At 42.5% G+C, this 26,089-nt stretch overlaps 1 long non-coding RNA gene across 1 annotated transcript in view; it reads left to right on the forward strand.

Annotated features, from left to right (window-relative positions):
- Positions 1-3,629: 3,629 nt before the first annotated feature.
- The window catches only part of LOC122462295, a 46,582-nt gene continuing 24,122 nt past the window's right edge, over positions 3,630-26,089 (forward strand). The window contains exons 1-3 of the long non-coding RNA XR_006284767.1: positions 3,630-3,863; positions 5,444-5,580; positions 6,339-6,582. This is a non-coding gene — a long non-coding RNA (uncharacterized LOC122462295). The remainder of the gene's footprint in view (positions 3,864-5,443; positions 5,581-6,338; positions 6,583-26,089) is intronic.

Consider the following 26,089-nt stretch of genomic DNA (forward strand, 5'->3'; position numbering starts at 1 on the left):
CACCTTAGAGACTAACCAATTTATTTGAGCATAAGCTTTCGTGAGCTACAGCTCACTTCAGCTCATGAAAGCTTATGCTCAAATAAATTGGTTAGTCTCTAAGGTGCCACAAGTACTCCTTTTCTTTTTGTGAATACAGACTAACACGGTTGTTACTCTGAAACCTTCTTAAATAAGGGATTTTTGCATTACTATTATTTTTATTAAAATAACTTAATATTTCCAACAAATAGAGCTAGAAAAAGATGGGATTTTTGATTTATACACAAACAAATACACTCCTTTGACTGAACTCTGCACTGCCATGGTGTAATTACATTCCTGCCAAACATCAGGGACAAGCTCTCTGGGTTTTGTGTAGGTGTGAAACAGGAAGCAATTACCAGCCACAGTCATAAAGGATATAAAAGAAATCACACTTTCCTTTTCAAACCATATAATTAATGCCATATTCCCTATCTAATATCATCCCCTCTAATGCTGTTTTGGATATCTCCACTGTCATGTAGTTAAGAGGAAAGTAATTGTATATAGTTGCAAGAATAGTGGCTGTTGTATTGACATGAATTTTTCTTTGCAACATTTTGGACTTAGTTTTATTTAAAACAATCTGCAACAGAATCATAGAAATGTAGGACTGGAAGGGACCTTATCAGGTCATCAAGTTCAGTCCCCTGAATTGAGACAGGAAAAAGTATGATCAAGACCATCCCTGAGAGGTGTTTGTCTAACCTGTTCTTAAAAAATCCAGTGACAGAGATTCCACAACCTCCCTAGGCAATTTGTTCCGTGCTTAACTGGAATGGGTGATCATTTTGATTCAACTCTTTCCCACCTGTCCCATTCAGACTTCTTATTATGGCTGTCCTTTGTTTCCTGCTCTCCAAGGGCCACTTCCAACTTGTATAGACCTTGAGTCTGATTTACCTCAAGAGTGATTTTTTTATTTGAGTCATTAACCTTTGTACTGCCAGTTTCACCCCCTCTCTGCTCCCTTCTGCCAACCTGGTTCTTTTAAAAATCAATCTTTTGAGTGTGGAGAAACTTGTCTGTAAATGTTCCAGACTTGTGTGTATGAGTAACCTGCTAATACCATGCACCTGCACTCACTGCAGGGAGTCATGTGAGGACGTAGGGCTAGGAATATACCGCAATGTTGTATTTTTGTTTGGGGAGGAAAAGGAGCACAACGATTTTTACATTATAATCCTAAACTTAGACCCCTAAATCCATATTTAGACTCCAAAATAAGTGAACTAATTTTTCAAAAGTGAGCAACCCAGTAGTTATCATTGACCTTAGTGGAAGCTGTTGGGTGCTCAGCACTTTTAAAAATCAAATCACTTATTTAGATGTTTAAAAGGGGGGTTTATAGGGCTCACTTGAGACTCTGATTTTCTTATATCTTAGCACTGGGGATTCTGTTTGCCAGAAGCTGGGAAAGGGCGATGGGATGGATCACTTGATGATTACCTGTCCTGTTCATTCCCTCTGGGGCACCAGGAATTGGCCACTGTCAGAAGACAGGATACTGGGCTAGATGGACCTTTTGTCTGACCCAATATGGCCATTCTTATGTTTTCTTATTAAGCACCCTCTAGATTTCTGTATGGGTTTGATCTAACTTCCACTGAAGTCAGTGGGGGTCGAATCAGGCCCTAAGTACACTGGCTATGTAAATGATCATATTCTGAGTAAAGGCACACATGCATTAGGAGATCAGAGTCAGTCCTAGGGAGGTTCAGCCAGTAGTGAATGACAATCAGGAACATCTCATTGTTGAGCCACATTGGTGGGGTCCTGTGGGGAAGCTTACACTGCCATTGCCCCGGATGTATTTTCAATTGCAGTGTTGTTGAAGCCGTGTTGGTCCATGGATATTAGAGACAAGGCAGGTGAGGTAATATCTTTTATTGGACCAACTTTTGTTGGTGAGAGAGACAGGTTTCTGAGCTTGACTGAGGTCTTCTTTAGGTCAGAAGTTGGTCCAGTAAAAGATATTACCTCACCCACCTTGTCTCTCTCAGCACATATTTGTTCTACTGATAAATACAAGATGTCAGTCTCCAGGATGGCCAGGAAGGCATCTTTTGTATACTCACTTTAAAAAATCACTGCACACCTATGCTTCTTTCATTTGATAAACCTTGTCACAGAAAATGGCTGTAAATTGATTCCACCAGATGTGGACAGAAGCACCACATCATTACAGACTCCAAAAATGCCTCTTTGCAATAAAGCTGTCAGAAATCGCTTGAAAAAGGGGGAGACTGCAGGTTCAGAGAGGCAGTCCCCCTCCCTTCAGCTGGCTATGCTGAGTGCATTTTTATTTTCAGTTTACACTGATGGTGGGAATATGCGCTCACTGGGATTTCAAACAGCTGGATTCTGGGTTTGAATACAGGCTCACAAAGTTCAATCCAGAGGTATTTGTAGTTTATATAAATAGAATGGATGAATAAATAAGTAAATAAATAAACTATTCTTTGAAGCAGGCCCTAAAGTTTTCCAGCCTTTCTCTCTATAAAGTACTCTTTTGTTGTTATATGATTTCCTGATGGCACTATATTAACTAATGAAATGCCAAGCAGGCTTGACTATGGCAATGTTTGAGTTCTGGTAAGGAACCAATAGCTGCATTTTTCTCTGCAGGACTCTGTACGCAGCTTTGGAAACAGCCTGAGGCATTGGACTCGAAACGATGCCAGTTCAGAGTGTTTGTGAGCAGGAAAGAGAAACAGATGCACCCACAGAGTGATATCACCCACACAGCACCCAAATGAATAATCACTGTTAAAAAGTTAAGGGGAAAATCATATTTAAGCTGTTTCCCCCACCCCATGTAATTAGTGCTAGCCTTTCGTCATTCATTACAATCTTTAGCTTCCTGTATTGAGTACATAATGTTATCATCTCTTTCCAGAAATGGATTGGACAAATTCTTCTTGGAAATCCTTCCCACGCATGTATATTTTGGTGTCCTTTATTTCCCAGGCAGTCAGTCAGACCTTACTGACGGCAACAGAATGTCATAGTTAGGGATGGCTCAGCATCCCTCCGACCATCTGCTCCACACTGCCATGAGATGAGATTACCTAATGCGGTGTGTTGCAATTTTGAAAGATCAGAAAATGGTTTCGAAATCACAGATAGGGGAAATGTGCATTTTAAACAAAAATGCACTTTGAAAAGAATTAAAACCCAAATTAAAACCGAAAAGATTTCTCAAGTCCCAGCGTCCTTTGTTGACAAGCCGTAGCAGAAGCATTCCTAAAGCCACTCTGTTTGTAGGTGTTTTAAAAAATTCTATAAACAATAGCTCACAATTGAAGGCCCCAATTCTGCAATCAGATCCATGTGGATGGCCGCTTCCACTAATGCGAAGACCCACAGACGTCAGTGGGACTCATTCCACATGATCTGACTATAAGAAGAGGGAATGAATGATGGGTCTGACAGAGAAGTAGTTTTCATTACTCTTCTAGTGCGGCATACCTCCAATTCAACTGATCCATGTTTCATGTTAAAATGATTGATAAATATCTTCCTCAATTAAGGGGCTATTACTTTTAAAAATGCTTTATTGTTGTTTTTTCCATCTCTATTTCATTCTTTATAGTGATGGTGAATGGGACCTGATTCTCCACTGCCTTGTGCCTTGTGTAGTTGTTTACTCCTGCATGGGGAGGGCAAGCGGGTGTAAAATACCACCACATCGGAACAATGAGGGGCAGACGTTTCTGCAGAGGACAGGCTGTGAATAGGGGACTCTAGACTGGGACACCTCCCATGAGGTGCTGCTCCAGCACTGTCCGCTGGTCTAGCTCAGGACCTGCTGCTTCCACTGAAGATTCCTTTGCATGGTAAGTCTAACATCACCAGGTAAGAATGGAGAGCAGCACTCCCCAAGCCATGGAGATGGGTGAAGGGGCAGCCCTTCTACACTGAGCAGAGAATGAGGAGCTGTGCTGCCCAGAACTCCTACTTTAGCCACTGGAACTATGTCCACCTATAAGTAGATCATTCACACCACTCCCCCAGCAAATTCCCCTTCACATATTGACCACAGTAATGAATAGAATCTGTTTTTGGTATTCCAATAGCATCAGTTCTTCCCTGAGCAGTGCTAAATGAGTCACCAGGAGAAGAGACAGCGAGTTGCTCTGTGCCTGAGCCAGAAGCACTGAGCGCTTGGACACTCCAAGAAAGCCAGAACACAGGGATTTATTGTCTCAGATAAAATGCAAGTTTTACCTGCTCCATTGTTCTGCTTGTTTGAGGTTGGCTTGTAGAAGTCTGAGGCATGAAGAAGTTTAGCTAGTAGTTCAGTTGTTGTGAGGTTTAATCCAAAAGCCAAGATATATATATATATATATATTATATATTATATATTATATCTATATATATATATATATATATATATATAAAATCTTTCTTTTTTCAAGTCTTAGCTAGGTGCCCCCTTTCTTCCCTCCCCACTGAGTATAGATTTGCTAGAGAACTTTAGCTGGGTGGTGATGCACGAGCAAAACACCCTGACTAGCAGGAGTGGTGGGGACATTACATTGCCAAAGCGGCATGGCTTTAGCCATAAGCTTAATAATCACGTGTGGGACTGGCCTTGGATGTTTTGGCTCCAAGCATCAGCAGGAGCTCTCATTAAAAGGGAACTCTGTAGTGTAATCTTAATTATGGTTCATCCACAGTCATCTACCCAGAGTCCTCCTAACTAGGTCATTCATATAGCCTCTCCTACAGAGATTACAGCTGAATGGTAAATTAACCATATTACAGAATGATTTTACACCCCGTGTCTGGACTCATTGTAGGTACCACATGAATACCTAAAATAGATTGCATGACCAAAACACATAACCCAAATGCGTACATGCAAATAGGCAGACTGCAGTGACTCCTGCTTCTTAAGAAAAGCATTATTCTCCCAGGGAAAAAATGTTTTGTTTTATTTACTGAATTAAAATAAACCAAAGGGGAAGTGGAGACTCGTCAGCAGTTATGGGCTGGGAAGAGTCTTTGACTTTGTTCCGCGGTAGAATACTTGACCATAGAAAGGAACAGCTTCTTGGCTGAGCAGCTGCTGTACAGAGGTGTTTTTATTAGCCAACAAGTCAGAAAGGAACGAGGCATGCCTGAGAAAGTAGAACTTTGCCAGCTTCAATCCCTGCTTTTCTATTAGATCTAATCCTGAACCAACTGAGTTTCAAATGTTCAATAAAAAGTCCCACTGGTCTAATTTGCTCAGCAGATTCTAGCTCCATCATTATATTCTCCTTAGGTGTGTCAGTTTCAAATTCCAAGGTATACAAGAATAAACAGAAGCAAATGTAGCTTGTTCTTATTATTTCTGTTTCCTGCATTCTCCAGTTTTCTTGGATGGCAGCACTTGGGAAAATAACACAGTCTCGGATGTTCTTATTTTCAGCTCTACAGTTAAGCCTCTGAGGAGGGCAAATAAACAGCTGACATTTTATGACATAAAGTTGATTAAAAATAGACACTGCGGGGCTAGAGAAATACAGTTGCTCAACACCGCTTCCAGAGATGAACCAGGAGACCCAGGTACACACTCTGACCTAAAGAATTTGAATGACAAGGTTTATTTTATGCTGCAATACATTTGATGATATATATGGTCAGACAATAAAATATATTGTCGGACTTCAAGATATCTGTGGGTTGTGTTGGATGTAGGGTCTGATCCTCTGAGGTGCTGAGCACCCTCAATGCCCACTGAAGTCAATGGGAGTTCAAGGCACTCAGTACCTCACAGAATTGGGTCCTTAGTGAAGATCAGTATCAATTTCTCTTTCTAGCCTAAGTTTTAAGCTATGTAACTACTGTATGAGAGGGCACGTCTGTCTGGCTGTCCAGATAGAGCCAAAGCCTCCCTCTCCAAACCATCTTTCTTGTCAGGAGGACTGCAGGAATTTGGAACCAGCCAGGCAGGGGATTAAGTGCAAGTGCAGCTGAGACTTATTAATTTAGAAGCTCTATCTTATAGACCTCAGAGGTGGAAAAGGAGAGGCATTACCCCGTAGAGGAGAGGCTGGACTTAATTTAGGGAGTCCTGCTTGGATTTCAAAGCAGTGAGGCTGGTTTCTGTTGGACCATCCTTGTGTCCCTGAAAGGGGAGGCTTTTTATTTGGATCTTGTTTATAATCTGAAAAAGGGGAGGAGTTAGAGTCTTTGTTTCTCTTTTGGGAGTGGAGTAATTGCCCCATCAGGGAGAAAGAGCTCAGCCTGTGATATTCAGCATAACCAAGGTTGCACTGATTGGCAGAAAACCCCTGATTCCATCTCTGTTATGTTCTCCAAAGGCATTAATACCATGGATCTCCTCCAAGTCCCTATTGAAAGCTGTGGTGGTGGCGGCGAGTGACTTCTCATTTCTTAAAACAAAATCTAGAAGATGTGATGCTATGAACTTTTTGCAAAGAGTCGGTTGCTCTCTAACATGGAAGCACTGTACCTACTACACCTTGAGTCTGTTTGAAATTGCCAGTTTGTCCTGCTTTGGGTGAATCTGGTGGCAGGTGAAGGAGGCACTTAACATACTTTAAGGTGAGTTCCTAATTCCTCACTTTGTATCCTTATCAGAATAAGCAATAACATTGCCTCCCAGTCTTTCATCAGAAGGAATGTTTCTCTTTTGAGAGCTGTGTCCTTTAACACATTTTTTGAAAAGTACATTACATTCCCTTAAAGAACACACTTGGTGCGGTGGCTAGAAGTAATAACATGCAGAATTTGGGAGGCAGCCTGGCCCAGCTGCTGTTATAAAAGGGAACTTGCTCCCAATGGTTCCTCTTTATATAATAATTTCTAAATTATGCAATTCTCTGTATTCTGATTGGTCAATGGGTTATAACTGCAGTTGTTTCTCAAGCAGACAGCGTGCGAATTGCTGCAATCTGTGTGAGAAACAGTCAATAAGGCATCGGTTTGCATGGTTATTTTACAATAACCTTAATGTGCAAATTGTATTGCTCCAACTGGGTATTGAACATCCCTGTTTTCTGACTGGCTACTGTCCAGCAATATCTCAGCAATAAATATGGCTGCTTCAATGTGTCATCCCTCCTCTGTTGTTTCACCTAATTCCAGATTTTAAATAACAATTGTAATAAAGCAGGAGTGATGGTTCTTCTGCTTGGGTCAAGCAGTTGTGAAAGGTGGGTGAGTCTGGATGGTCTAGTGAGAAGACCAGGCTTGACGGTGACATTAAAAGGGAGATAGAAGATGAGTGAGCTGCATTGAGGCATACACAGGAGCAAGCCAAGATATTGCCACATTCAGGCTGCGTCCCTTCCTCCAAATCTACTGTGCTCTCTCATCAAGCATTTCCTAAAAGAAAATAACTCTAAGTTCCTATAGATAATCATACAATAGTATCTGTTACTGGGAAGCTATCTAGTGTAACTAGAGGCTGATCTAGCTATAGGCAAGCTAGGCAGATCCCTAGGGTGGCAGTTTTCTGGGCAGCTGCCTAGGGCAACAGATTTGGCCTGGCTGCTCCTCTGTCATGATGGAAGGGCAGTTGGACCATATGTGAGTGGTAATGCAACCCTGTGTGCCAGGTTGTAATGCTAATCACTCAGATTTGGCCTGGCTGGCATGATTGGGTGGGGTGGGTATCTGGGCCAAATTTCAGTGGCATGGATGGGGCTGAAGCGTTGCCTCGGGCAGCAGATTGCCTTGAGCAGGCTCTGAATGTAACAATGTAGTCAGTAGTCATGCTTTTAGTGGATATTTAGATGGGAAAGCTTGAGGGCAATAGCAAACCATAGCAATGGCATTATTAGCCAAGCAGAAGGCAAGAGTAAAGGAATGGCGAATACAGTTTTGTATCACAACCGAAGGGTGCTCTCGGTCAATATGGTAATAGCTGTGTCATGGCCACAAGCTCTAAGACTAAAGGAAAGGGGGTTTATTTAATCTTAGATGTGATAACTACCTCATAAATAGGAAAACCCCGCAAGTTATCACCAAAGTGTATATTTTATTTTCTTGAGAGAGAGCCACAGTTCTGATACTCTGGCTCGTGTTCAGTATTCAGACCCATGGCTGGCATTTTAGTCTGCATTCCCTTTGAAATTTGGTCTGAACAAGGTGGTTTTCTGAAGTAACGGTCGCAGGATTGGGCCTCATACTTGGACTTTATTATATTCACTTCCACTGTTTATTCTATTTTTGAGTAATATGCCCTTCTGGCTAATGGCTTTTGCTATTTACTGACACTCATCAAATATAAACTTCTTGTAATACTATCAATGGTGGAAGTAGTGTCACTTTAATATCATTATTTTTATTTTATTTTAGGCGGGGTGGGGGAGGAACAGGATTTGTGGGGGGTGTGCTCAACAGACGCAGTTTGTACACCACCATGCAGTAGCAATTTGTTGGCCGCCCTGAGGACTGACAGGGCAGGTGGAAGCTGTGCGAAGTGGCACCACTAGCCTTTCCATCATCTGAACACAATTGCAGGCAGATTCCTGAGTTAGTAGTAAGTGCCATGGAACAGTTTCACTACAGATCTATGGTCTGGGAGGAATGATTCACAGTGCACAGTCTGGCTGCTTGGATTGTGGTGCTAAAGGCAAGATCTGGGTCAGGCTCACAATCTTTCTACATCTTTCTTATGGTTAATATCTAGTACTGCTCAGGGGCTTTCAATCATTCTATTGTTACTGGTCATATTTTTAAACCCTTACACTGAATTCCTGTGTTCACACTGTATGAACTTCAGATTCCAGGACTCTGACATTCAGCTGTGCAACTAAACAGTGCAGTAACCAGTTCTTGGGTTTTTTGTTTGTTTTCACACAGGTTAAACACAAGAGTTTTAATTAGTATTAAGCAAGAATTGGAGCCACTCAGTCATAACAACCATATTACTTATTTCAGTAGTCATTTTGAACCAAGTGGCATGCCATTCAATGTTCTATTTATTATAGGAACATAGATGTGTAAATATTTATTAAATTCACCAAAAAGAAAAGCAAGAGATAAAAACTTGGCGGTGATATAACTAGTGTAAATGTTTTGTTGAAGTGAGTGCATTCTTACATCCTGGAGGTCAATTGCTATTAGCAACAGGATCTGATGAATAAAACACTGACATCTTACAATGGCAATCACATATCCTTCCATTTGGTATTTCCTGTTGCCAAACCAAGGGGTACCAAGCAATCTAGGGATAAAGCTGGTATTGCAATACTCATGCAGAAGTACTTGTATGTATGTCTGACACCATTGCCACAGAATGGAGTACTGTGCTGAATATGTAAAATGAAGGATATAAATTTATTCTTTTCCAGGAAGTGACTCTTGGAAGTGACATCAGATTAATTTATGCTTATGTTATCAATAGATACACTAATAACCACTCCTTCGTCTCTTCCTTTGTCTGGTATATCTGCAGTAACTTTCATCTGAAGATCTTAAAGCACTTTATAAACACTAATTGCACTTCACAATGCTCATATGAGGCAAGTGTTATTTTTACCACTTTAGAATTGGATAAACTGAGGAACAGACGCTGTCACTGGGCCAAAGATCACAGAGTCAGTGGAAGATCTGGGAGCAGAACTTGACTCTTGGATGCCAGTCATCTGCAGTAATCATTAGACCACATTAGCTTCCTTTCATGACATGATTCCTTTATCTTCTGTTTGATCACCTTTGCTTATTTAAATGAAGCTGTCATCTTTTTCCTTAACATGCTGATTCATCTTTGACAATGATGAAATGTGGGAACATACAGGAGGGCAATTTGCATAAAACTGAGGAAAGGCTACAAGGTCAGTCTAGCAATCTAGCTTATTTTTAAAGTGAATCAGGCTAATGTAAGGAAAATGAAGGTTCTAATGGAAAGATGGCTGCCTCTGAACTATGAAATAACAATTGGGATTCGATAATTAAGCCTTTTTCACAACAGCCTGTTTTATAGATGTATCAAGTGAGAAACAGAGGTCACAGACTTGACCAAAGTAACACAATTAGTCAATGGTGAAGATGGGAACAACATAGAAATACTAACTCCAACCCCCATTTGTCTAACTTCTAGATGACAGACCTTCCTTTGTAGTGACTAGTGTTTGGGGCGGGGAGGGGAAATGCAAACCAGTGCGTTTACATTTGCCAAGCTGTAGCCAAGTTTGAGAATTACCTGCTTCTGGATGCTTGCATCTCGATGTTACTTCACCATCTCGTGCCAAGTGTGGGAGAGGGCTAGCCACTTCTCCATGACTAATTCAGAAGAGCCTTATGGTCTGGGCTTACTGCTTGGAGTGCATGGAGAAGAAAGGGATCAACTTCAAAACTACTGTGGGCCTGCCCACTCCCAATGTTTATTGTTTACGTCTTAAGAGGTTCAGAAGTGCTCATGTTTACTGGAAAAAGCTTGAGCACGATATGCTAGTTGTGAAACACCCTACCATGGCAGTTAATAACTCTTCTTTCACTAGTTCTCCAGAGTTAGTTGTGTGTGTCTGTAAATATGTAAATAGCAGCAGCATTTTGCTGCTCTTATTTATACAAGCTCTGAGTCTCCTGCCTGACAACCACATTTCTTCATATTATTTTGTCATTTCTGGAGGAAAAAATCAATTACAAGATATGGACCTAAAAATGAATTTGAAATGACAGTATGACTCTAATGCAGCGTGGCTTTGTCCCCCTCTAGTGGCTAGATCACACTCTCCTGTTTAAGAGCTGGTTACTGGGCCTGGGCCTTTAGCTTGGGTAGTAGAAGCTCCTGTTTTTAGGTCCAGCAATCCTAGGTTTAGTCCCCTTGGACAGTGACCCATCTGAGGCATCATTACAACAGTAATTACAAAAAGTAATCTGTTCTGTTTAAAGATCAGGTACAGCACTGTCAGTAGCAGCGTACCTCAACCATGACCTGGATGTGACCTCTCCCGGAGGGAAGGATATTTCATTTCATTGCCCACCCATTCATTCTCTTCTCTGATAAGTGTTTGGAATTGTCACCACAAGAGTGTATTCACTTATATAGGAAAATGTTGTCTGAGCTAATATGGCTTATCTGACATAATCTATTCCTGTGAGAGATCACTAACACCCTTTATGACTGCTTTCTCAGTCCAGTTTAAATAATTTAATCCAGGGCCAGCATCAATAAACCCTGAAACTGTGCTCCAGTTATGAATAGTCTCAATATTCTGTTTCCTAGGCTCATTAACTCTTAGGTTTCTGTGGACTTTCCACTTTATAAGTCAGATAAATGCATTAGCATCTTCAGTCAGAAAGTTAACACTCAGGGTGAAATCCTGGCCCCACTGATGTAAATGGAAGTTTTACCCTTGACTTTCCGGGGACCAGGATTTTGTTCCTGGGGCACCATCTTCTGGGCTTAATTCTGTTTGTACATAGGCTTTAGAGCAGTCCCTCCATCAATTTCAGTGACACCAGCATAACTGAGAGGTTAGCCAGCTACCTGATAAGTGTATTGTTAAGGTAAACCTCACTCTTAGTAGAGAAGTGACTTGTACTAGTTCTTAAGTTACCCTGATATCTTTCCTTTTCGTCATTACCATTCTGTCAAACTGATAGGGCAGGTGGGGGGAAAAATGCAAGAGAAAAGCAGATGGACTGTTTCTTTATGGGAATAGAGTTTCAGTTTAATCAGTGGCCTAAAGTGAACTTATTAGTTCACTTCCTAGCTGATTGTAGCCCACATCACAAAATCCCAACAGAGAAATGTTTCCAGTCGTTCTGTTTGGGAAAGACCACCACGGGCACACAGACTGACTCTAGTTTCTCAGCTTGAGGGAGAAAATGATAGGCTGCCAATAGCAACACAGTTTAAAAAGCCAGAGAATCCAAAAGATAGGATGCTTCATAAAGGCAGAAAACAGTGCTGCTTGCTTGTGCCATTGCCCAGCTGCTGTTTTCTAGGATGATCTGCCTTAAGGAAATCTGTCTTTGTACAGTCCTATAGGTCTTTCAGACACTGCTCAAGTGCAAATATAGGCAGCAGCTAGTTTCAATTTAGTAACGGTCAGAAAATCTTGTCCTAGGATGTTACAAAGAAATCAAATTACATACATATGTGTGATTCCTATGCAAGTAACGCAGTGGCATTAAAGGAAAAACCATTCTTGACTACCGTGACCACTGGGTTTTGTCATACAATCCGGTGTTGGTAGCATACCATTGACTGTTATTTCTGACTATCACAGGCTCACTGGGTAACTTTGTACATGTAACTAAAAGCCTCATCCAAGGCCATTGAAGTCAGTGGGAGAGCTGGACATCAATAGTACCAGGATTTGACCCAATGAGTCTTTCAATTGACATCAGTGGGTTCTGGACTGGGCCCATAATCTCTGAGTTTATCCCCATTTCACAGATGAGGATAACATCTAATGTGCTGCACAGCTACATTAATGTTTCATAAAGAAGCTTAATTATAAGTGGAAAAAAGTGATTTTTAAAATTATTTTAAAGTAGCTAAAAGTGAGGCCCAGCCTCCCCATGTTAATTATTTAAAAAGAAAACAGAGGTGACATGATAGCTACACACTTCTCCCTCCACCCCATCCCAGGGATCATACCATTTCCATTCAAGAGGGGGTGGAGTAGAGATAAGCTGGCCATAATCTATTTAAAAACATTATATCTTTACATGTTTGCTTTTTGTAATTATGAACAGGTAAAATGAAATGCCCCCCATTAATAGTGACTCGTCAGTTGGAGTCTTCATCCCACCTCAGGACGTACCCTGTCTTTTCCCTGTACTCTATGTAAAATCTTCATCACTTTGAAGATAAAGTACCAAACAGTGCCCTGATGTAAGTAGGCATTACTCCTGTGAAGCAATTTACACCTGAATCAGACCCAAAGCTGAAACTGAAACCAGGTGCACAAATCAAACGTGAATGTTGTTTTTATTCAAAAAGGAATGTGCTAAGTGGGCATACAGCTGCCTTGGTGACAGAAAACAGTCACAGCAATCAAATGAAGCCAACACCACCTGCAATTTACATACAGATCATTGCCTGAAGTACACTTATCTATTTATATAGTCCTATTCTTTATTTATGCTCCTGGGGCAAATATAATCCAGATAAATTTAAAATCTGTGAGTCAAATCTTATGACGTGCTGAGTATCTCAAACTCCCATTGACTTCAAAAGGAGAAGTATGGCTCAGGATTTGGTCCTATATGTTTAGGATTTTGACTGAATGAACTTTTTTCTTCTGTGCAGTAGCCAAACTAGCCCCATGTACCCTCCCCCTCTCCTCTACATAAATAAGCACAATAAAATAATTACTTTCCCTATAAAGTGATTTTTGAATAAACTACATTATGGCTGGAGTTTCTAGCAATCTCTGTCTGCTCTATGTTAAAGGCTAAGTGCCTGATCCTCAGATAGCATAAATCTCTATAGTTCAGCTGATCTATTGAAGCTACACTGATTTATGCTAGCTGGGAATCTGGCCCAATTGATTCTGTTTATGAAGCCACTTAAGTGTCTCTCAGTATTTTGTGTTACATGTTACTTATTTAGATATAAGTTGCGAATGGATCTGACACATACACTGGATGGTTAAGTAAGCAGTTAGTCGCTGGTGTAGAAAATCAAACAAATTGTAGCACACTGAATTATTCATGTAATTTGTGTGCAGACACTGAGTGAGTTAATTACTATCTTTGTAAAAGCCATCGCTGAGTCAGTCTGAAGTGCAGTCTAATGAAAACAGACAGAAATGGATTTTTTCTGAATATAAGTGAAAAGCTGTAAATATATGTTGATTTCTGATAGGATGTGTGAATGCTTTTCTTTTATGTAAAAGCTTAATCCTGCTCTGCATAGCAATTGCAGCTAACTAGTTGTGGTATCAGTGTAGATGAAAGCTGTGCCTTGAAGCACAACCCACCATCTGCTTCCGTTGGAGTTGACAGGATCAGCTGTCCATCCGACAGAATAGACACCAGCCTCAAAACTTTAAAGGCAAACATATGCTTTTTGAAACATTACAGAAGCATATAACGTTGTCTTGGGGAAAGGACAAATGTGGTTGGCATGAATATTTAAACCAGAGTGTATGGCTTTAATGTATGCATTAAAATGAGCCATTTGGTTAGTTTCCCAGATGCTCAGAGTGTGTTAATGAAAACTACAACTTCAGTATTTTATTAAAAGCTACAGGATTCATTCAACTCCCTGCCTCTGTTTAGATACAGTTATAATATTGACCAGCAAGCACTGCAGATAGACACACAGATTCAAATACTTCCTTTATAAGATCATTTCGTCTCAGGGGTGCTGGAACAATTTGTACAGTGGGGATGCTGAGAGCCACTGAGCCAAACTGTAAACCCTGTATAAGATGGAAACCACTTCAAGTCAGGGGCTGCTGCTACACCCACAGCATCCCTAGTTCCAACACCTATGTTTCATCTGTACAGTACAACTCTATGTATCTATGTACAACTCTATGTATCTGTACAGTACAACTCTATCTGTATATTTGTGCACATGGAGATAGGATAATTAATTAAAAGAGATGATTGGGACAGACGGGAGGAGAATTGGAAATTTCCATGTGGAAATTTGATTCCTCAGCAAAAAGGGCCAGAGTTACTTAGAAAACAATTCCTAGAACTGAGCAAACCAAGCTGAGACAGGCTGGAGTTGACCTGAAATGCCCAGAGGGGAAATGAAGAAAGCACTAAAGACAAAAACAATTAGGATAGTGCAGCTGTACTGTACAACATACTCAAAACCGACTGGAGTAGTAGACAGGTTTCAGAGTAGCAGCCGTGTTAGTCTGTATTCGCAAAAAGAAAAGGAGTACTAGTGGCACCTTAGAGACTAACCAATTTATTTGAGCATAAGCTTTCGTTAGCTACAGCTCATTTCATCAGATGTAAGCTGTAGCTCATGAAAGCTTATGCTCAAATAAATTGGTTAGTCTCTAAGGTGCCACTAGTACTCCTTTTCTTTTTGGAGTAGTAGAGAACATGAGGTACCCACTGGTGGCATGTCACCTGCACACACTGTTCCTGTCCACTTGTGATGTGCTATCACTGTGTCTAAAAACACACAGGCTCAGACTGTGACTGGTGCCTCTGCATAGGTACTGGTGAGGGGGCAGGCAGATGGAACCTCCTCCTGTATCGGGGCCATTCTTGCCTGAAGTTACTTCCCGAGTGCAGCAGCTGCTCTCTTAGCATCCCCTGGGTACAAATTACTCTAGAAATTGCTTGGAGAAGGCAGACCATGGCCTGGCTTCTCTGTGCCCTCCACCACAGCTGGCCAGCTGTGCAGGGGTAACTGTGCTGCCCCATACCAAGGGAATGGGGTGGCAGGTGAAATTCCCCATATTCCTGAGAAGCGGAATTGATGAGGCACAATCTTTCCCGGAACCCCCCCTGTAGTAGTGTGGTTCTGCACTGCCTCCACCTGAGTCACGGGCTTGCACTTGAATCCACAGAAAGCCGTGACTAACACACATGGGCTGCCACTGATTTGCATATTACATTTGCAACCAGGCTTCTGCAGTAATTCCTTTCAAACGAATCCAGACCCAATTGATGAGCATATCACCAGCATGTTTGTATTAACTCTTAACAACTTCCTAGTGGCTCATTTTTGCATTTTATTGTCTTCATGAGGTTTCAGAGCTAACCCCCATTAAGATGAATGAAGCAGTTCATGCTTCTCAAAGCTATTGTTAGAGTAGATCTGCAGGATGAAGAAGTCAGTGCTGCTGGTTCACATTTTCATAGTTTTCTTCATGAAAAGGATCAGAAATGGGGCTTTTATCATTTTTTGAAAGTATCTTTAAAGTGTACAGAAAGCCCTGGAAACAGCCACAATCCACAGAAAGTCCCTGTGCCTTCCTCCAAAGCCTCTTGACTTCAGATGGCATATCCTGTGCTCCTAAGAATATCAGCAAAATTGTTATTCATGCTTGATTGTCACATTTAAAACTGTATTATAGGATGGCTGGTAGTACCCTCTTTTAAGATTGCCTGACACTTTCTATTATAATCTCCTGTTATCAATATGGCTTTACCAAATTTTAACCAGTTGGACTGGATGAATGCCTCAGGCTGAATTTCTGGAAAACTTCAGCAAAAACTGTTCAGCCATTTCTGAGAATGAAGTCAGAGAAAAATACATTGTTTTGCCTGTATTTAAAAGATTCTTTGAGAAGCTCTCGCTCCCATGTGATTTGAAGCAGTGACTTGAAGTTTGGAAGTGGGGAATGAGGAAAGGGGGTGTGTGTGTGACCTTTGTTTCAAGGATGTGCTTTTATCTGTCCTGTTTAAATAAATAAAATATCTGCCCAAATTTGGTCAAGCTATAAGGCTTTTGAAAAATTCCAGTTCTCACACACTCAATAGAGACTTGCTAGAGCTTCATAGATGAATTCCCTGAAGATTCCATTTGTATGGGGTATATTCCAGCCTCATGTTGTAGGGGGCTGAACAGGACTATTCCTGCAATTGTAGATCCGGACTGCTGTGTGCTGGGCTGGGGCTGGACGTGGGACACTTGAGAGCTAGGAACCTGTCTCCCCTGTGTTCTCAATGCCTTCCAATGGACCCAGAAAGCATGGAGGAAGAAGTTGGCCGCTTCAAATACAGAGGCGAGGGGAGCCAGACCTGAGTGGAGAAAACTGATTAGATCAATGGCTATTAGCCAGGATGGGCAGGGAAGCAGAACCATGCTCTGAAGTGTCCCCAGCCTCTGTTTGCCAGAAGCTGCGAATGGGTGACAGGAAATCATCAAGTGATCCATCCCCTGTTCTGTTCATTCCCTCTCTACCATCTGGCATTGGCCACTGTTGGAAGACAGGATACTAGGCTAGATGGGCCATTGGTCTGACCCAGTATGGCCATTCTTATGTTCTTAACAATGAGTATATGGTGGGAGGAGGGAAATCGGGACTGGGAGCCAGTGGGCAGGGAAGAGGAGACTGGGATTGGTTGAGCAAGGAGATGAGGAAGCAGTAGGGAAGGGTGAAACAGGTGTATGTGTGGTGGTAAAGACAGATCTGACACGGATGTCAGGATGTGTGTGAAGAACTGGAACTGGCTGGGGAAAAAAGATAAAGGAGCTGTGAGAGGGGGGAGAACAACAAGATTAGGGAGGGAAACTGGGACTGGGAACCAGTGGGGATGAAAAGCATGAAGGGGGGATTGGGGTGGAGCGCAGAGGATTGGAGGCCAAGCAGAGTGTTGGGGAGAAAGACAGATCAGACAAAGAGCTAGGAAGAAGGAAATGGGACTGAGAACAGTGCTGTGTGTGTCGGGGGGGGGTGAGGGGGGGGTGAATGGCGGGGGGGGGGGGGAAGAAGAGTAGGATCAGTCTAGAGGGGGAAAATAGGACTGTCTGAGCAAGGAGAGAATGGGACTGGTATGTGGAACCAACTATGGGAAAGACCTTGGCAGGGATAGGGACAGATTGTAGAGTATGGGTCAGATGGAGTCAAGGTTGGGGAATGGGTAGAAGTGTCTGACCTATATAGGGTTTTTTTCCAGTTTCAAAAACCTAGGAAATTACAAGATTGCAAAGTCAAGCACTCAAAAGTTAGAAAATGGCAGCATTAAGGTTGCCTGAGTAAAATGGCTGAGGTCAGTCCCAGGTGGGTGGGTGTGGGGTATAGGCTTGACTTTGGTGAGTTTATCTTATGGCAAACCTGAAGTGCCTGGTGTTCACTTTGGATTTACCTCAGGACATCTTCTGTATGTTAGTTACCCCACGGTCAAAATGCAGCTCTTTCATCACAGAAGACAAGCTGTAAATGAGAGGCACTAACCCACTACCCAACCTATATCTCACAGTAGGTGTTTTATGATAGAAAGACTAACATGCCCCAGAAGTGAGATGATCACACAGCAGTAGTGGCCAGACAGTTTTTTCTTTTTTCGACCTGGCCAAGGGGTTGTGACTGTCTTTCAGATGCAGATCGTGCTACTGTGATCTGTGCCTTTGTTTCCCTTGGATTAGACAGCTGCAGCACACTCTGGATGGGGCTACCCCTCAAATAAATTCAAATAGGAGCTGGTGCAGAATGCAGCAGTTCTCGGGGAAGGGGTGTCCCTTTGTAAGCACAGCCCCAGTACTGGCTGATCGACATAGGCTATTGCCTGTTTTCTGGGAGGAATTCAGAGTAGTGGCTTTGACCTATAAAGTGCTAATGGCTTGGGAGCTGCCTATCCAACCCCCAAGTCTTTCTCCATCCAACATTGCTGCAGGGGGGAGGAGTGGAGCTGCTCAATCTGAAGCCCCCTTCCCTTCAAAAAGAGGGAGTATTGAAAGGGCATTCTCACTGGGGGATGCTGCTCTCTTGAATCCACTTCTTTCCTTGGTCGGAAATATGCCAGATCTGTTGACTTTCAGGGCATGCTTTAAAGTCTGTCTTTTTTCCTGGGCATCTGGGGAGGGAGGGGGCATAGAGGGCTGGGAGTTGTGTGCAGCGTGGGTTGTTTCCTGTTCTGGTGAGGCTGCTGAGTTTGTGCTGTTTGTACCCATAGAACTAACCTTTTAATACATGGCACGGGTACTTAGAGCACTTTCTAATAGGTTCTGTACATTGAAAGAGTAGATGCAGATACACTATCAAGAGAAGTTCCTGTTACATAGGATGAAGCTAATGGGCTGCAAAATGCAAATGAACTAGATGAGATTAGAAAATGATTACTTCAGAGAATGGAAAACCTCAGCTAAAGCTCACAGTCTGATCATATACTGCCTTTCTGATGTGTTGCTTTCTCCCCAGCTATAATAGAAAGGAAAAACATCTTAGCTGTAGCTTCACAGGATTGATGGTTACTATGGCTACCACTCCATCTTCCATCTAGGCCTTCATCTGCCCAACTCACAGAAGTGGGAGAAGATATACTGCTGATTTTGGTAATCTGTACTAATTTACTAGGGTGGGGTGATACACACTGAGGTAAAAAGTTATTTCCGCTTAGCATTTTCCCCATGCATTCAATCTAAATAGGCCTTTTAACCCCCTAAGTGCAGAGACAAGCTGCCAAAGGGTATGCTGTTGCAATTTTCATTGATGTTGCCTTGTTACGACATAGTCCTATTGCTCTCCTGGTACCTACAGAATGGGTACAGTTAGAATGGAGAGAGTTTGTTTATTTTTATTTACTTGGAGCACACTCCTGAATTCCTAGTACACTGAAATTTCCCTCTGAATATAATGGAGGTCAGTTGTTCATAAGATTGACTTGAGGGAGAACATATTTTGCTAATATTCCGTCTAGCCTGTTTAATATAGATAAGCTCAGGGGAACAGAGAATCTAAAAAATTGTGTTGTAAGGATAGTTGGGGGTTAATATGCATAACTAGATTTTTATTGCCTGAAGGGACCACTGCAATAATCTAAGTTGACCTCCTGTATAACACAGGCAATAGAATTTCCCTGAATTAATTCCTATTGGAAGGAGCATATCTTTTGAAGACACATCCAATCTTTCTGCAAGATTTGCTAGGATGACCAGGCATAGTTACCATGGGCCAGAGGCACTTTATTGCCTGAATAGTCCCACTGACTTCAATGGGACTTACCTGTGGGAAAAGGCACCACATAATGTGAATAAGAATATCAAAATCTGGCCCTGCAATAGATACTTCAGAAATGTTGAGAGAATAGCTTAAAAGAAAGTTCTGAATCTTAGGGCTTGTCTACATTACCCTCTGGATTGACGGGCAGCAATTGATCCAGCGGGTGTCGATTTATCACATCTAGTCTAGATGCGATAAATTGACCACCGAGCGCTCTCCCATCGACTCCAATACTCCACCGGGGTGAGAAGCAGAAGCAGAGTCGACGGGGGAGCGTCAGCCATTGACTTACCACAGTGAAGACACCGTGGTAAGTAGATCTAAGTACATCGACTTCAGCTACGTTATTCACGTAGCTGAAGTTGCATAACTTAGATCGTTTTCCCCCCCACCCCTGTCCTGTGTAGACCAGGCCTCAGTGTTAATTTCACCCTTTGGGTGCAAAAATGATCCATGTAAAGCATTACTTGCATATTCTATTACACCCTTTTCATGACTACTGCAAGTCCTAAAGCAAGTTTCTCATTTTAACACTAGGTTTGGTATGATGAGTTTCAATGTCAGATGTAGATGTTTTTGGTTTTTGGTTTTTTTTTTTTTGCACTTGGGCAAATTCTGTAACCTTTCACCTCTTAAATACCACTATGATAATTCATCTATGTACCTTGGGATAGATATGCCTCTCTGTAGCCTTTTAACTTTTGCAACAGTTGTACAAATGATGTACATTGATAAAACAACTATTGTACTGTCTAGTATAAGGTAAATTCAGATAACCTCTAGCATCAGTCTATTGCTGTTTCATTAGCAGAGCTCTATTTGAGTCCTGCTGCCCATTCTCATAGCTCTTGAACTAAACTCCTGGGGATCTTGTGTCACAGCATTATGTTGCTGTCAGGTCCCCAGCTACAAGTCAACACTGGGGCCTGGATGGGCAGGGACTCAAGAATGTGGTCCGAGTTCAGTCTCGAGGGTCAAGGCCAGAATCAGCAGTCCATACTAATGTCATGCCATAGGATTGGGTCGGAGTCAAGGTCAATGAGCTGTGCTGGTTGGAGCCAAGTGAGCCAGCTGAAGTGGGGTTAGTGGTATAGAGGCAGGATGAGAAGTCAGGAGCAGAGCAGGGGACCAGGAATCAAAGCAGGGTGGGGCACCAGGAGTGAAGCAGGGGACCAAGAGTGAGCCCAGGTATCAGGGCTGGGGTCAGAAACCAGGAACAATATCAGGAGTATGCAGCAGGATCTGTCTGCAGCAGCAAGCCAGGAATCTGCCTAGTTGCACAGACAGCCTGTAAGTATTTCCGTTTGGTCCAGGTGTGCAGTTTAAGGCCAGTCAGGAACTCTGTGGGTAGAACATCCAGTTGTGCTTGAAACTGTAGAGCTCATAGGCTGATATTCCTCACTTCACTGGAGCTGTTGGATGGTGGTGTGGACATGACAGCTGCCCTAGCACCAACAGCCCTGGGTTATAGATCTGCACGTCCTCACAGGGGCTGTGGGACCTGTTTAGGGGGGTTGCAAGCAGGGCTGGCGTTAGGGGGTAGGAAGCAGAGTAATTGCCTGGGGCCCCACAAAGCTAATTTACATGTTTCAGCCCTACTCTGGGCTGAAGACTGGACCCCATGGGGGGGAGGGGCTGGCACCCAGCACCCCAAGTTTAAACTAGGGGGGGATCACACATTTTTCTAGGAAGATCACAATATTTTTTTAAGCCTAAAGGGGGTCACCAGCACTGAAGGTTGAGAACACAGCTCTAGAAGGTAGTAATTATCCAGCTGATCCTAAAGGCAGTCTTATCCCTTTTCCTGGGAGCTGTCATCTGATTATACCATTGTTCCTCAGACCAACTTTGTTCTTCTACAGTGTGGCTGAGGTGGGTTCACAGGCCCTGCCATGTTTTAAAAAATGGCTTAAACTAGGAAGGCTTTTCTTTGTTCCTAATGTGATTTATGATGAGCAATAATCTAGTTTCAAGTTTAAAAAAAAACAAACCAGGACTTCAGCCCAACTTATGCTCTGGTTGCTAAAATCTGTGTTTAAAATGGTCTCCTAGCATGGTCTTGGGGGTAGTGGAGACAGGGCTGCAGGGTGCACATGCACAATGGTTGACTTTAAAGACTGAGAGCTCAAGCCTGTCCTTTCTTGTAGGCACTTGGTTTCCTTGTTAGGTAGTGCTGATGGGTAATACATTCTGCATGCTGCTCTTACAGCGTGTTCATTTTCACACTTGTTGGATGGCTTTCTACATATAAATGAGCTATAATACATTAATGATATTTTCAGAGGTTTGATTTATTTATTTTTTTGACTCAGGAATGTTGGTTTCAACTCTTTTGCCAGATGGCTGAGGATAAAGCAATTTGTTTGTGCTAAATGTTTGAGCTAGAGCCTAAAGAAGGAGGGTTCAATTAGCACAAAAAGAAAGTGCAGTCTTCCAGTATATGGGAATGTAAAGCCATCAGAACAAAACACAAAATCACCTGCCTTTAAAAAAAAACTACGCAGCTATAAAACGTATTCCACAATCAGTCCACTGAGTATGTATCTCTGCTTGCTGACTTCAGAGCTGATTTAGTATCCTGCATAAAAAGGAAGCAAGTACTATTAAGGCTCTATTTCAAGAGGATCTTGACTGTATTATTTATTTGGGGAAAAATGAGCACCTTCCTTGTAAAGCCTATTTCTTCTCCTATGGGAAATTGTCTCTCTCCTCTCTGCTGGAAGAAGTCATCAGCAAAAGGAGTCCTGAAAAGTCGAATGTATTCATGAATTACAAAGTAGACATTTTCCATTGCAAATGCAAAATTCTTGAGCTTATTATATTAAAAAAAACTATCCCCTTTGTGAAATTTATTCCGTTCTCTTCATTCATCACCCCAAAAACGAATATGCAAGAACACACCTGACTTTCCCTTTTTGTAGAGCTGTGCAATAAATAAATAAATTAAATAAATGTCTGTATGTGGAGTCCCATTTTTATCTTTTAAAATGCATAAAATCTACCATTTCATAATTATCTCTCTTTCATATGAGAACAAAATCTCATAGCTGTTGGTAGCAGATGAATTCTACCTTGCCCCAATCACTCTTCCAAAAATTGTTAATTGAACCCAGCACTACCCTTAAATGCTAATACATTTGCACATTCCAAGGCCAGAAGCTTTACCATGCAAATTTCAATGAAAGCCGAGGATCATGGAACAGTACATGTTAAAGAAACATAAAATACACTATTGTTGATCTGCAGCATGTTTCACAAGCTTTCATGTGTTTTGCAGAATTATGTAGATTAAAGGGTCAATCATGCTGACCACTATTGTCTCATTATTTCCTTCTACTCCCCCACTTTGGTCTGTCTGTATCCATCTGCTGTTTCTTGCCTTATCTTTCACTTAGGCTATGTCTACACTGCACACCTCTTGCAGCAGTGTGGGGGTGTGTGTAGCTACACACCGCAGTGAAAAGCAGGTTGCATCCACATTAAAGGCTCTGGCAGGGGACGCAGCAGGGAAAGGCTTGACAGTGGGGAGCTGCAGGAGCCTTTCCATGCTGCAGAGAGGCGGCGGGGAGGGCGGGTAAAGAAGGAGGTGGACAGCAGGACACTGAGCTGCTAAAACTAGCTGTGTAGACAGGGAAGGCACTGCTTGGGAAATACAGTACATACCTGGGTACGTACTCACAGGTTTCAGAAGTGTCTTCACTCCCCTAAGCAATGCCTAACGCTCTACACTGCTCTTTATACCCCTGTTTGCGGGGGTGGGAGAGGGCGTGTAGCATCGGTTCTCTACACATCGCTGAAAGGAGTGTGCAGTGTAGACATACCTTTTAGACTGTAAATTTTTGGGGCAGGAAAAATATTTTTGTTTCAGCTGTTTTGCGGCGCAAGCGCTGGGAGGGAGGGGGGAGAAGCAGGACCCAGGGGTGCGCCCAGGGGAGGAGGCGGAGCAGAGCAGAGGCGGAGGTGAGCCGGGGTAGGGGGGTGGGGTGGGGAACTGCCAGTGGGTGCAGAGCACCCACCAATTTTTCCCCATGGGTGCTCCAGCCCCAGAGCACCCATGGAGTCGGCGCCTATAGGCTGTTGGGTGGGGGTCCTGTGGGGCACGGCATGGGCCCGGCCTCGAGGGGAAGGGGCATGCTGGCAGCACAGGGACAGGCTGGGCACTGTGCATCTGCATGCAGCCAGTTGTAAATAGTGCCCTCGCACTGGGCTGGGCAGAGCGGAGCCACCCCTGCCATGCCACATGTCATTGCCCCTGGCTGGTGCCTCATTCTGGGGACCGACATCCCTGCACCATGCTCCACTGCCTCCTTGAGGGCCCACAAATATGTTTGGCGCTGGGCCCACAAAAGGTTAATCCGGCCCTGCATAGCAGTATCTTCATTACAGTGCTACAGGAGCACAGCTGCACCAGTGCAGTGCTGTATGTTAAGACAAGCTCTTAGAGGAAGGACAATTCAGCTGCATGTGTGAATGCATGAACTGTTTGAATGTTGCTTTCATCTCCCTGATCCTTTGTTGGCAATCACATTTCACTGTCTCTTGTGTGCTGCCATACCGAGATGCATTTATTTAAAACACCAGTATACAAATGGCCTGATTTTTCAGACATGCTGAGTATCCACAAATTGAAGTCAATGAGAGATCTGCTACATGTAAAAGCAGAACTTTAGATTCTCATGTTAGAAAACTTTGTCCATAGTTTAAATCAGGGTATTAGTGAGTTAACATGACTCAGTTTTATGGGCTGGAAAGGAAACTTTTATCCCTCTTGTTTGTGAGATTTCTTTCTTGTATTTTGTCGTTGAAGCACAAAACATCATTAGGGGAAAATACAAAACAAAGTCTTTAGATAATCTTTAAATCAAATACATTGCATTACTGCCAGGGATGCTATAAAATCATCAAAAATTTCAGTCTGTGGTCTAAATTCTGAGGAGTCCAAGTTGGTTTAATTTACCACACATGATCATCTGGACTCTCTCTGTGTGTTAACAACTTAAACTCCTTCAGGCCCACCTTCCAACATGTCACTGACATCACATCTGAATTTGACTTGGTGATTTAAAATTATATCTGCAATATTTTCCTGTCATGTCATCTAATCTCATCTTTTAAAAATATCACCACCCTAGCAATGCAAAGTATACTGAATAGTATAATTATTTCTGCTTTCTTTTTCTGTGATAGGAGAATCTGAATTACTTTACTGGATCTGAGGTAAAACTTTGTGTACTTAAGTGACTTAAGCAGAAAAATCTAATTTAAAGTCTATGGGGCTTTGATTTAGGCACCTAAATCCCTTTTCCAAGTGACTTTGGTGCCTAAGTCCCATTTTCAAAAGTGATTAAGGCACCTAAGTCAAAGCTTGATTGACTTTAAATTAGACTTTGGCGCCTTAGTCACTTAGGTGCTCTTGAAAATTTTACCTCAGTTCAGTCTAATATTTGTCCATACCTCAGTCAATGACCTACACCTGATGCCCCACCTCCAAAAAACCTACACTGTGTCTGGTTTTTCTGAAATCCTATAACATAAGAAAACTCTAACAGTCCCTCCATGCAAAACTACAAAATCTGATTATCCAAGAACATTGTTTGCTTGAATAGTTGCAAATGTTATGAATAGTCCTGAAAACATTCTGGAATTTCCTGAACACTCATTCTTTAGTACTTGTTGACATCAGAGTTGTAACAACATGAAAAATATTGGGAGAGAGAGTACTGAGAATGCAGGAAGGCTGTAATCACATCAAGGGGAGACATCAACAAGATAATAAAACTGGTATAAAAGAATCTGGTTCATTTGTCCTCTTCCCACCCACTCTCCTCGTGCACGAACACCTCCGTGCTTGTGCTCATGCAGTGCTTGAGCTCACGCCCTCTCGCAGTATGCCCCTTTCTCCTTTGTGTTGGGTGACTGTGTTCCCTAAGCTTGTCTTTCTCCACAGTGTACAACTCTTCCAATGTAAGGATGGGCAACCCAGGCAAGATGAGGGGAAGCACTTTTGCTTAGTGGGGGAGGGTTTGTGCTGAGGTTTGAGTTCAGGAAGCTTGGGAATTTTTGAACTATTTGAGTTCCACAGAGCTCAGATGGCACCCGCGCTTCACCAGGTTTGCCCAGCCTTGTGTTTCTCGGTTTAACAACCTCTTCTGGTGTTCCATTTTTCCTCGTATTTTGACATAAAGCTCTATTGAAGCCAATTCTCTCTGCATGTGTCGTATCAGAATATTTCAGGAGCTGTGCAGAGATGTGGCTGCTACTGAGGCAGTTTAAATTCCAGGGCAATTCTTTTAAACTTAATGGCTGCCAATGTCAACTAGATCCTATGAGATGGACCTCATCCTGTGAGGTGCTGAGCACCCTCAACTTCCCTAGGTCTCCGAGGACCCTAGATTTGAAACTTTCATAGCATTGCAGGGGATTTAAATGTGTGTCATCTTGGTTAGCTGTGTGGCTAAATCCCCTGCACTGCTCTGAAAAAATCTCAGCCCTTGTGTCTACAAGTG

Source organism: Chelonia mydas, chromosome 1 (assembly GCF_015237465.2).
Source record: "Chelonia mydas isolate rCheMyd1 chromosome 1, rCheMyd1.pri.v2, whole genome shotgun sequence".
Lineage (NCBI taxonomy): Eukaryota > Metazoa > Chordata > Testudines > Cheloniidae > Chelonia > Chelonia mydas.